The sequence below is a fragment of the Staurois parvus genome, unplaced genomic scaffold (genome assembly GCF_062004578.1).
Source record: "Staurois parvus isolate SC_StPar_1 unplaced genomic scaffold, SC_StPar_1.0 ptg000608l, whole genome shotgun sequence".
NCBI lineage: Eukaryota > Metazoa > Chordata > Amphibia > Anura > Ranidae > Staurois > Staurois parvus.
In genome coordinates, this window is record NW_028318404.1 from 1,164,804 (window position 1) to 1,178,251 (window position 13,448).

The 13,448-nt window shown below is 50.5% G+C and overlaps 1 protein-coding gene across 2 annotated transcripts in view; it reads right to left on the minus strand.

Moving 5' to 3' along the window:
* COL27A1 (collagen type XXVII alpha 1 chain) overlaps positions 1–13,448 on the minus strand; it is a 592,361-nt gene that overhangs the window by 66,703 nt on the left and 512,210 nt on the right. The gene's annotated exons all lie outside the window — the stretch shown is intronic.

Below are 13,448 nucleotides of genomic sequence, written 5' to 3' on the forward strand. Positions count from 1 at the left end.
TGGTGTAGCAGAATAAAAGAAAATGAGCAAAAGTGATTTGAGTGCGGAATGTACCTCACGAGGATAGGACGTCAGTCGCAAAAATCATGAAGAGTTCATCAGTGATCTAGTGGAGTATGATATCCGAGCAGATCAGAACTCGGGGGAACTTGAACATGAAGGGGTTCCCCTTACCCACATCCCCAATGACTCAGACGGCCTCGCAGGATGGGCATACAGAGACTGACACTGGAAGATCACCGAATGTTATCGTCACACCACCGCCTTAGCGGGCCAGCACCGGAGTGCCTGTAACCAGCAGAGACTCTCCTCAGATGCAGGAAGCCCTGAAACGCCTCATGGAGACAGACCTTGAGGCATACCTGCGGTTCATTGAACGCCAAGCAGTGTCTGACAGAGAGGAACGCCAGAGGGAAGCTGTTCGTCTGCATGAGCTGGAGATGGTCAGGCTTCAGCAGCAGCGACAGAGCCAGAACCTCGGGTCCTTAGAGCACAGGGACGCCACTCTGGCCGTGGGCGCCGCCAAGTTTCCAGTGATAGAAAAGGATACTGGCATTGACACGTACTTACTGTCATTTGAAAAAACGTGCCGTCAGTACCATGTGCCCCCAGCTCAATGGGCTCGGTACCTGACACCAGGGCTACGAGGCAAGGCCCTGGATGCATTTGTTGAATTGCCAGAGGGTCAAGACGATGATTACGAAGTTTTAAAAGAAGCCATCATCCGGAAGTACCAGGTGACCCCGGAAGTGTACTGCAAGTGGTTCAGGTCCATGCAGAAGGGACCTGGGGACTCTTACACGGATGTGGCGAGCCACTTACGCACCACATTTCGACAGTGGACTAAGGGACTGAAAGCTGACTCCTATGAGTCTTTGGAAGATCTCATGATATGAGATCAACTCTTGCACATTTGCCCGGCAGACGTCCGACAGTTCGTCTTGGAGAGGGAGCCAGCATCTACTAAAGCTGCAGCAGATCTGGAAAATACCTTTGTCCACACGCGGGTGTCTGACCCTCGCAAGGCTCCTCCAAACGGCTTAAAAGGGGGGAAATCGCCCCTAGCAACCTCTCCTACTTCGGTGAGTCAAGCTTCCCCTCCGCCCACACCTGCAGCGCTTGGAGCCAAGCCATCCCTGCCTGACAACCGCAGATGTTTCGTCTGTGGTAAAGCCGGACATCTCAGGACGCAGTGTCTTGAGCAGAAGCAGATGACATCATCTTGCCAGCCGGCCAGCAACTCTTCTTCCGTGCTGTTCGTTCGCAGGAAGATGCGGGTAACCCCCGCCAACTTGCAGCCAGTCACTGTGGGCAACTGGTCTGTAACTGGTTTCCGGGACACCGGGGCAGAAGTCACCTTGATCCGGCCAGAGCTGATTGAGCCAAGGAACCTCATCCCAGGAAAGTTCCTTAACCTCACCGGAGTTGGGGGGACTCGTTCATGCATACCCTGTGCAAAGGTATTCCTAGATTGGGGTGCGGGAAGGGGGATGCGGGAGGTGGGGGTCTCAGAGGAAATTCCCACACCTGTTTTGTTGGGTGCTGATCTAGGCACTCTGGTTTCTTATTATGCCCCTGCCGAGAATACCCGGAAGGGCCCCCTGGAACTCTCTGGACATGCCAAGGTACTGTGGGCAGATATTGGGGTAATGTCTGGGCCACCTGTGGATGGACAGAGGGAGGGGGCTTGGAATGGAGTGGGGCTACAGAATTCTCTATTAGCTGGAGAACGAGAAGAAATCCCCTTGCCTGGGGAGGTATTGAACTCGTGTCATTGATATTATGAACGTGACTGTTGATAATGGTAATGATGACAATGGGGATGATAATGTCAGTAACGTTGATGAGAATGTTGGTAGTGCTAACGATGATTATGATATTCATGATGAAACAAATGATGCATTTTCAGTGTTGGGGGTCACCCACAGTGCTGTCAAGGGGGCAGAGGTACAATCTCTGGGGGCTGAGCAAGGGGATGGTCTGGATAGGCCTGTCCCTTGCCCAGGCTCAAAAGATTATGCCTTGATAAGTGCCCAGGCGTTGGCCTTGCATGGGACTGGGCAGCCGGCTGGGACTTGTAGTTCCACGCATCAGGTAGTAATGAAAAGCGATTCACAAAGGAGCTTCAGAGGTCAGCTAGCTGTGAGTTGCCCTGCTAAGAAAGGTACACAACAGCCGGCTGGGACTTGAAGTTCCACGTATCAGGCAGCACTGAAAAGCGATTCACAAAAGACCTTCAGAGGCCAGCTAGCTGGGACTTGTAGTTCCACAAGTAAGGCAGCCCTGGAAAGCCATTCATATGGGGATTTCAGCCTAGAGCTAGGTGTGAACTCCCCTGCTGGGAAGAGTCAACACAGGCCTGACAGGACTAATGGCCTATCCACAGGGGGCTGGAAACCTGAAAGCAGGCCATCTGAGCTGACCTGTCATGGTGTGTCAACAGGCAAACAAACATGTGTCCGAGACAGTGACAGCACACCTGGATTGGAAATGCGAGGGGTCTCCGGAGCTCAGAGAGGGGGCTGTAACCCTCAGCCTCAATCCCCTCCCCTTTCCACTCAGGTCCCGAAGCTGCTGGCAATGCCTCTGATAGATGGTGTCTGGATTCAGGAGAACCCGGGGAGAGCTCACTGTGCGGTTCAGGAGTTAGACGGCAGAATGTCTGCCTTCCGCCAATGTCCTCTCCCAGGAGGTGCAGGCTGAATGGGCCAAAAAGATCGAGGGAATGGCACAGTCAGGGATCCAGGGGTCAGCTACAGTCTGGGCATCCCCGGTAGTCTCGATCCCCAAATGGGATCAGATGAGCAGGCTTTCTGAGGACCTTGGAAAACTGAGCGCCGGCTCTGTGGTTGTGGCCTACCCCATGCCCAGGAGCCATGAGGTCATGGAGCATCCGGAGGGTGCCAGCTGTTTTACCATCATGGACCTGAGCAAGGGGTATGGGCCACCCTCTCTAACCCAGCAGGCTCAGGTTGAGCCAGCCTTCACTACCCCATGTGGCTTGCCGGAATCCACAGGAGAGCTCGTTGGGGTTGGGAACGCACCAACTGCCTCTCCAGGGGTCAGGAATGACCTGCAATGCGGAGTGGAACTGAGTGCAGTTGCCCACTTTAGGGGCCTGGCGGTGTTTGGCCCTGTCTGGGAAGAGCAACTCGGGCCCCTGTCACTAGTCAGGAACCAACTGCCCGTGTCTAGTCTGACAGTTGAGAAGAGTAACTGTCAGAGGGGTCTGTCAGTGGTTCAGTTTTGGGAACCACTGGTAGGAAGAGACCCCCAGAGGTCTGGGCATGGGGAGGATGAGCCAGTGGTGGCCTGGTCTGCTGCCCAGGCCAAAAAGCAGGTTACATCAGTCGTGGGTGCAGCTGGCTATGGTAAGACGCCTGGGTGCAACTATCATGGCTCAGCTGGACCTGTGACTGACCTAACAGACAGGAAACTGGAGGAACTGGTGTCCTGGATGCTAGCAAGTAACGAGGACTGTTCATCTTGGATGAAGGTACCTGTGGACACCTCTGGGAGGCGAGTTCCAGACTTCGTCTGTCCGGTTCCGGTGCACACAGGCGCCACTGCCTTCGGGCCAGAGGTAGTCCTAGGCCTGAGAAAGATGGGAGAGGGAAATCTTCTCTACCTGGACAAGAAGCTACATATTAAAATGCTAGCAGGTGACCCCCCTGAGCTGAAGTGTTTTGTGAACAGGTGGGCACCTCGGCAGTTGCCACAATATTTGGATAGCCACAGCCGACTGGTGCCCACCCGTGACCACTCACTTGGTTGGCACAGCAGTGTTGCCGGGGAGAAAAGATTCCTTTTCAGATGGAACTTGGTCCTCCCCCAGTGCAACGTTACCAGGTTGACCCAAGGCGAACCTATGGGCAGAGGTTGGTCACGCCAGGTGGGAAATTGTAGTTCCCTCCCATGCAACAACCTGAGGGGGAGGTGTCGCAAATGTGCGCAACATAGACTGACGCAGTCTGCCATTTGGTTAAGAGTAGCAATGTTATTCCCTCATTCTCCTTCCCCCTCCCTTCCTGAGAGGCACAGTGACAGATGTGTGTGTGTGTACTGTTTATGGGTCATTGGCCAGGGCCAAGGCCTCATTAGCTAGGTGCCGAGCTGTCTGTGAAAGCTGTATCCTTTCTCACCTAGGAAGAGATAGGACCAGCTTTCCCAAGAGAGCTGGAGTCTCACTGGCCAAAGTACCTGTGTAATTTCACGCCTCGTGAAAAGATATGGAGCCTTCCCAGGAGTTCAAGGCATTCCCAAGAAGCCCACACCAGATAACATTTTTAAGAAATCAATTTTTCCCCTATGTCTCATATCTTGGAATATGAGAGACCGACATAAAAGCTGGACATCTCATCGGATGGACGATGAGCAGGCGAACAGTTTGGTGGATCACTCACCTTATCTCGGGTGCACGGGAAGGCAGAGAAATAGATCTCGCTAACCGTGTAGCATACAATTTTATAATTCATATCTAAATAATCCCCAGGCTTGTCTGTATAATAATATACCTGCGGGTGGACTGTCGCTTGTGCAGATGGGAAGTTATGAACCAGAATATGAATTAAGAAAGATGTGGGCTCCAGTTTAGGGTTCCGCCCGACGATCCCTCCCTAAACAGGAGATTGGTCTTTTACTTCAGAACCACCCCCTGCTGGGAAACTTTAAAGCAGGCTGTCAAGCCTAAGAGAAGTTAGTTTTGAAGACATCCCCAATTTTAACATCCATATACCACCTGGGGAGACCTGTGCCTTTCGCTCTGAAACGTGATCTGCTTCCATCCAAGGCTTAATGGCAAGTAACTTAACCCTTTAACTTCTCCCTGTTATCTCTTTGCTGTGCTCTATGTATATGTATATATATATATATATCTTAGTTACATCTTCTCTGCAAATATTTTATTGCACCTGTTTGACCCTTTTAGTAATAAATCTCTCTTTCTGAAAGTGTTGAACTGTTTCTATAGCTCTTAATTGCAATTTACGAATCCCTGCCTTTATTAGAGACACTACTGTTTGTTTTAACCCTCTGTATAACAGGCCTGTATTATGACCAGGTTATGCACTCAATTATATCAACCATTATAGTGTTATAGCTGAACTCTGAGTTTCCTCTTTCTCTGATCAAAAAGGAGGTGGTGGCATTGTGAAGGGGTTAATTGCGTAATTAACCTGACCCAGTAACAATCCATCCAGGTTGCTGGCACGTCAATCTGTATCCATTAGCTGGAAAATCGTTGTGCAGGGTGCAGCTGGGTGTGGCATTGTTATGCACGTCACATCGCGGTTTTGGATCGGCTAGCCCTTCGGTCACGAGTTTGGGTGTCAGACACCGCCTGGCGGTATCTCTAGCAACCCACAGCGCGGGGTTCCTCAGGGCGCGGGGTCTAAGTCCCAATCTGCTTATTCACCAGGGCCCCTGATGGAGGGGATGGACTTGGAGCAGACTGAGCCCAGGTCACGACCCCTGAGTACGTCCGGCAGTGGTAGAGAGTACCGACAGAGGTGTGCAGGAAATAGAGCCTGACGTGAAGAGGCAGGCCGGGTCAGCAACGTGCGGGCAGCGAGGTACCAGAGGAGCAGGCAGAGAATGGTCAGGGTCACGAGCCGGGTTCAGCAACTAATGGGCAGCGATGTACCAGAGGATCAGGCAGAAGAGATGGTCAGGTCAAGCCAGGGGTCAAACAGGAGACAATCAGCAGGGTCAGGATCAAGCAGAGGTCGGCAACAGGAAGCTTCACAAATCAGATCACAGGAACAGGACAATAAAACCAAACAGCAATTGCACATACCTTCTGTCCCATTTATATAGCGCGCCCTGCGCTGTCATTGGTGCCAGGCGCGTGTCCGCGATCGCAAGTGCGCATGCGCGGCTGTCGACGCGATCGCCTAGGTCCCGCTGCCCGCTGGCTAGAGCGTGTCGGTGTTCTGCGCATGCGCCGCCCGGCGCATCGTGGCAGAACACCCGATCCCTGACATTGTCCCCCCCCCTATGGGCAGCCGCCGGATGCCCAATTGCTCTCTCCTGTGTGGGCGATTACTGAAAAATTCCCAAATTAATCTAGAGGCATGGATGTTTTGGGCTGGTTCCCATGAATTTTCCTCCGGGTCGTAACCTTTCCATTTAATGAGGAATTGAGTCTGGCCTCTCCTCTTCCTACAATCCAGAATCGCTTCAACCTCAAATTCCTCCTCTTCATCAATGTTTATGGCCTCCAGAGGTCTAGACCTCCAGTCCGGGAATGGATCCGGAATTGCAGGTTTCAACAAGGACACGTGAAAGACCGGGTGTATCTTAAAGGATTCGGGAAGTACGAGTTCGTACGCCAGCTCATTCATTTTTCGTTTCACCCTGAATGGACCCATGAATTTTGGTCCCAGTTTTCTTGATGGGCAAGACATTTTCAGATTCGTCGTGGCTAGCCAGACCTGGTCCCCAGGGTGCAGAATGAGTTCACCTCTCCTCCTCTTGTCGAAGGCCTTTTTATTCTCTTCCTGGGCCCTTGTGATAGCTTCTTGTAAGACGACTTTGTTGTTTGACGAGAAAAACTGCAACATATCCTGTGTAGCTGGCACTGGACTTTCTGGAATTGTGTCGGGTAGAAATGTGGGATGGAACTCATAGTTGGCGAAGAATGGAGACTGTTGGGTAGCAGAGTGATTCGCATTGTTGTATGCGAATTCAGCAAGTGGCAGAAGAGTCAGCCAATCATCCTGAAGGAAGGAGGTGTAGCACCTGAGATACTGCTCCAGAGTCTGGTTTGTGCGTTCCGTCTGCCCGTTGGTCTGTGGGTGATATGCCGATGATAACGACAGTTTGATTCCCAGGGTCTTGCATAGTGCTCTCCAGAATTTTGAAATTAACTGGACTCCTCTGTCTGAGACAATGTCCTTTGGAACCCCATGAAGTCTCACCACTTCCCTCACGAAGATTTGTGCTGTTTCCGGAGCCCATGGCGTGTTTCTCAGAGGCAGGAAATGAGCCATCTTGGACAGGCGGTCCACAACCACAAAAATGGCAGTGTGATCTTGGGATGGTGGGAGATCCACGATGAAGTCGATGGAAATCATTTCCCATGGCCTATTAGGTATTGGTAAGGGTCGTAGCAGACCCCAGGCCTTGCTCCTGGTGGGTTTGTTCCTCTGGCAGATCGCACACGTTTTCACATGTGCTTCACTATCTTTGGCCATGCTTGGCCACCAGAACACACGTTGCAGCAGTTCCAAGGTCTTACGTCCCCCGAAGTGGCCAGCCAGAGGGTGATCATGGCAATAGCCCAAGACTGCAGTACGGGTTTCTTCGGGGACCATGATCCGTCCCTCCTTCCACAAGAGTCCTTCTTTGTTCTGTAAAGAAGCCTCGGGTGGACTTGGCATTCCCACGGACGCAGCCTGTAGTTGGGACTGTAGCTTGGTCTGTAGGGCAAGGAAATTCCCTGTAGACAGGATAGGTGTCCGGTTTGTGGGTCTCTTCAGGATCCTCAAACATGCGCGAGAGTGCGTCGGGTTTTGTGTTCTTTGATCCCGGCCTGTATGTAATATGGAACACAAACCTTGAGAAAAAGAGTGCCCATCTAGCCTGATGTGGCCTCAAGCGCTTCGCTGTCCTCAGATACTCCAGGTTGTTGTGGTCTGTGAAGATCAGGATTGGGTGTGTGGCTCCTTCCAGTAGGTACCTCCACTCCTCCAACACTGCCTTGATGGCCAGAAGTTCCCAGTCCCCAATGGCGTAGTTCCTCTCCGCAGACGAGAGTTTTCTGGAGAAGAAGGCCACAGGGTGCATCAGTTCCTTGATGCCTTTCCTCTGGGAAAGCACAGCCCCTACTGCGTTCTCGGATGCGTCTACCTCTAGAATGTAGGGTAATGAGGAATCTGGGTGGCTCAGTATGGGGACCTCGGTGAACAGTCTCTTTAAGGACTCGAAGGCCATCTGTGCCTCAGGTGTCCACCTAATACGCACCCCTTGTCTGGTGAGTTGGGTGATGGGAGATACGAGGCCCGAAAAGTTCTTGATGAACTTTCTGTAAAAGTTGGCAAAGCCAATGAATCGCTGCACACCCTTCTTATCAGCCGGTACCGGTCATTCCAGAATAGCAGAGATCTTTTGGGGATCCATGGCTACTCCCGTAGTGGAAATGATTAACCCCAGGAAGGAAATGCTACGTTGCTCAAAGCTGCATTTAGCTGCCTTTGCATACAGCCCGTGTTGACGGAGTCGTCCCAAAATGCTCCTAACATGACCTATTTTCCTCCAGGGATGCGGAGAAAATCAGGATGTCATCTAAATAGATGACCACAAAAATGTCCAAAAAATCTCTGAACACATCACTAAAAGTGTTGAAAGGTGGCTGGGGCATTGCATAGGCCGAAGGGCATGACCAAATACTTGAAATGTCCAAACCTGGTACGGAAGGCTGTCTTCCACTCATCTCCCTCCCAAATGCGGACTAAATTGTAAGTCCCCCTTAAATCCAATTTCGTAAAGATGGATGCTGTCCTGAGCCTCTGAAATAATTCCGGTACCAAGGGGAGTGGGTAGCGGTTCTTTACCGTAATCTTATCTAGCTCCCTGTAATCCACACAGGGCCTTAGGGATTTATCCTTTTTTTCGATTAAGAAAATTCCAGCCCCGGCCGGAGACGTAGAAGGGCGGATGAACCCCTTCTGGAGGTTCTCGTCGATATACTCTTTAAGTACCCCTAACTCCCGCTCCGATAGGGGAAAAATTTGCCCGAAGGGCACCTCAGACCCCGGGAAGCAGGTCGATGGGGCAGTCATAGGTCCTGTGTGGGGGAAGGTTGTCTGATCCTCGCTTACTGAATACGTTGAGGTAGCTGTGGTAGGCTAGGGGGAATGACTTGCGTCAGTTCTGCGTCAGTGTCCATGCATAACAGACAGCGTGGTGCTAAAGGAGCCTGAGGACAGCAATGCTCCTGACAGTAGGGGGAACTGAACTGAATGGTGCCGGTTCGCCAATTAATCTTGGGGTCGTGTGCCCATAGCCAAGGAAGCCCCAGAATAATTGGGAACAGAGGGGATGTGATGGCATCCAAATGGAGGAACTCTTGATGGTGACCAGCCACCGTAGCCCAGAGAGGTGGGGTCTCCCAGTCTACCACCCCTGACTTGATTCGGGACCCATCGGCCAAAAACCCAGGTCTACATAGCAGCTACAGGCTCCGGAATCAACGATTGCCGTCGCTGACATGGTCCTTCCGGGAAGCTGGAAAGAGATAGGCACTGCTAAGTAGTTAGAACTATTAATGTAAGTGGGAGATGCGGCAGGAAACACAGATGCACACTTACTTAATTTCGCTGGGCAGCAATGTACCACATGGCCCGCTTCCCCACAATACAGGCAGAGATTGTTGAGCCGATGTCTCTGGCATTCCTCGAATGTCAATGAAGGACGAGTTAACCCTACTTGCATGGGTTCAGGCGTGTCAGCTGTCTCCGGGTATCGATTTCCAGCCAGCGGAGCGGACTGGACTGGGACGCAGGGTAACACCCACGTAGGTCTCTGACCCTGGCTGGACCTTTCCATCCTGCATTCCCGCAACCGTCGGTCAATCTGAATAGCCAGAGTGATGAGGTGGCTGGTATGCCCACTCTGGCTAGTTCGTCCTTTAATGGCTCGGACAATCCTATGCTGAACTGGTGGCGCAGGGCTGCATCGTTCCACTGCGTGTCCCATATCCAGCGTCTGAACTCCGCAGCATATTCTTCGGCTGCCCAGCGACCTTGTCGGAGTGTTTGTAGGGCCGATTTGGCCGACACGGTCCGCTGTGGGTCGTCATAGAGTAGTGCCATTGCTTCAAAAATGGTCAATACAGTCTCTAACTGTGGTTGATGGGTCTCCAGTATTCGGTGGGCCCAGGCCTGGGGTTCGTCCTGAAGCAGCGAAAGAACGAATCCCACCTTCACGGATTCCGTGGAAAAGGTCCGCGGCTGTAAGCTGAAATAAAGCTGGCAGGCATTGTGGAAGGCCCTGAAATTTGTGCGGTCCCCATTGAACCATTCCGGTATCGGCACACGAGGTTCTGGTAAAGGCATAGAGGCCGCTGCTCCGGTAGGCGCTTCTGAGGGACCTCCGGCCGAAGATGAAGGACCCGAGTCCTGGGGTGCAGAGGCGGACGTAGTTAGCATCTGAATTCATCCTTCCAAATGGGTATAACCCTCCTGCAGAGTTTTCACCGCCTGGGTTAGCGCCGCCAAGTGCTGGCATATGTCCTCTAACGGGGATGGTCCTCTTCCAGGCTCCGACATATGGCCGTTTGGTACTGTCAGACACCGCCTGGCTGTATCTCTAGCAACCCACAGCGCGGGGTTCCTCAGGGCGCGGGGTCTAAGTCCCAATCTGGTTATTCACCATGGCCCCTGATGGTGGGGAGGGACTTGGAGCAGACTGAGATGCCCGGCGCATCGCGGCAGAACATCCAATCCCTGACATTGGGTGAGAAGGTCTGGGGTCTGACGCCGCGATCGTGACACAGGGATGCACTGGACAACCACCAATAGAACAATGGCAGCTAAGGTATGCAGTGCACCCCCTCACCAATTCACCAACAGTACAAACAAATGGCAACCACTCCAACCTTTAACTGGCCTTTGCAGCAAGGAGCACATGGAAGAGCGACGTATGTCCAAAAACAAAAACAAAGAAACATTTGCAGCTCACTTACCAACCAGCCTGCAACAAACCAAATTACCCTGTCTAACAGTTCACATGAAAACAAGCGGTTTAGTTTGCAGCAGGCTTACAGGGGATTGGTCTTTCTAATCAGGCTGTGTCTGCTTTCTAAACAAAACAAAAAGTTAGACTTTGCCCACATTTTATATTATTATTATATTATTATAATGGATTTATATAGCGCCAACAGTTTGCTCAGCGCTTTACAATATAACGGGAAACAATACAGCAACAATACGGTTCAATACAAGAGGGATAGGAAGGCCCTGCTCCTTGGAGCTTACAATCTAGGAGATTATATTGATGCACCTGATGTATTTAGCCAATTTAAACTGAAAGTCCAATTGGGATTAACGGCTCGTTCACACATGCGGGTATTGAAGTTTTTCTGCAGTAGATAAATGCCAGTCAATGCTAGGACACGTAGAAAACACTAGTTTGTTTGGGCTAAGGTGTCCCAAACAAACAATTTCCTTTAATAGTACATGTACCCGCTGTCAGCCTGGTGTCTGGCAGTATGGGAACTTCTATCCCATTACCAGAAAAAAATGGAGTCAGGCTAAGCGCTTCTCAGCCATTCACAGGACTCCCTGTATTTTATCACTGAATACAGAATGGCTGAACTGGAGATCATGACTAGAGATGAGCGAATCGAAGTATCCGAAGTGGAATTCGAGTCGAATATCGGAAAAATTTCGATTCGTGCCGAATCCGAAAAATAGCCTAATTCGGACGCGCGAATCGAAATTTTTCAGAAAATGGCGGCTGACATGTGCGGCGACGCAGCGGGGATGTCTGGGAAGGCGCGCAGACAAGGCGTGCTGACCCATAATGCATTCCTCAACTACATGTGATCGCATCAGCCAATCAGCAGCCAGCCAGCCAGCACTGTGTAATGGTCGAGCTATAAATAGCGGCCATTTTGGAATTCTTCATTTGCCTGCAGTCATTGAACAGAGGCAGACCGCTCTGTACTAGGGACAGGGACAGAGTTAGGGCCACAGAAACGATAATTGGGGACAGAGAAAAGTTACTTAGGGACAGAGAACCATTACTCAGGGACACAGACTTGTTAATGAGGGCCACAGAATCGTTATTTAGGGACAAAGAAACGCTAGTTAGGGCCACAGAATTCATACTCAGGGACAGACAGAATTGTTACTCAGTGCCAGAGAATTGTTACTTAGGGCCACAGAAACGTTATTAGGGCCACAGAATTTTTACTCAGGGACAGACAGAATTGTTACTGAGTGCCAGAGAATTGTTACTCAGGGACAGACAGAATTGTTACTGAGTGCCAGAGAATTGTTACTTAGGGCCACAGAAACTTTACTTAGGGCCACAGAATTTTTACTCAGGGACAGACAGAATTGTTACTGAGTGCCAGAGAATTGTTACTCAGGGACAGACAGAATTGTTACTGAGTGCCAGAGAATTGTTACTCAGGGCCCCAGAAACTTTACTTAGGGCCACAGAATTTTTACTCAGGGACAGACAGAATTGTTACTGAGTGCCAGAGAATTGTTACTCAGGGACAGACAGAATTGTTACTGAGTGCCAGAGAATTGTTACTTAGGGCCACAGAAACTTTACTTAGGGCCACAGAATTGTTACTCGCACAGACACAGAATTGTTACTCGCACAGACACAGAACTGTTACTGAGGGCCACAGAAACTTTACTTAGGGCCACAGAATTGTTACTCGCACAGACACAGAATTGTTACTCGCACAGACACAGAACTGTTACTGAGGGCCACAGAACTGTTACTTAGGGCCACAGAATTGTTACTCGCACAGACACAGAATTGTTACTCAGGGCCACAGAACTGTTACTTAGGGACAAAGAAACGCTAGTTAGGGCCACAGAATTCATACTCAGGGACAGACAGAATTGTTACGGAGTGCCAGAGAATTGTTACTCAGGGCCACAGAAACTTTAATTAGGGCCACAGAATTTTTACTCACGGACAGACAGAATTGTTACTGAGTGCCAGAGAATTGTTACTCAGGGACAGACAGAATTGTTACGGAGTGCCAGAGAATTGTTACTCAGGGCCACAGAAACTTTACTTAGGGCCACAGAATTTTTACTCAGGGACAGACAGAATTGTTACTGAGTGCCAGAGAATTGTTACTCAGGGACAGACAGAATTGTTACTGAGTGCCAGAGAATTGTTACTCAGGGACAGACAGAATTGTTACGGAGTGCCAGAGAATTGTTACTCAGGGACAGACAGAATTGTTACTGAGTGCCAGAGAATTGTTACTTAGGGCCACAGAAACTTTAATTAGGGCCACAGAATTTTTACTCAGGGACAGACAGAATTGTTACTGAGTTCCAGAGAATTGTTACTCAGGGACAGACAGAATTGTTACGGAGTGCCAGAGAATTGTTACTCAGGGCCACAGAAACTTTACTTAGGGCCACAGAATTTTTACTCAGGGACAGACAGAATTGTTACTGAGTGCCAGAGAATTGTTACTCAGGGACAGACAGAATTGTTACGGAGTGCCAGAGAATTGTTACTCAGGGCCACAGAAACTTTACTTAGGGCCACAGAATTTTTACTCAGGGACAGACAGAATTGTTACGGAGTGCCAGAGAATTGTTACTCAGGGCCACAGAAACTTTAATTAGGGCCACAGAATTTTTACTCAGGGACAGACAGAATTGTTACTGAGTGCCAGAGAATTGTTACTCAGGGACAGACAGAATTGTTACTGAGTGCCAGAGAATTGTTACTTAGGGCCACAG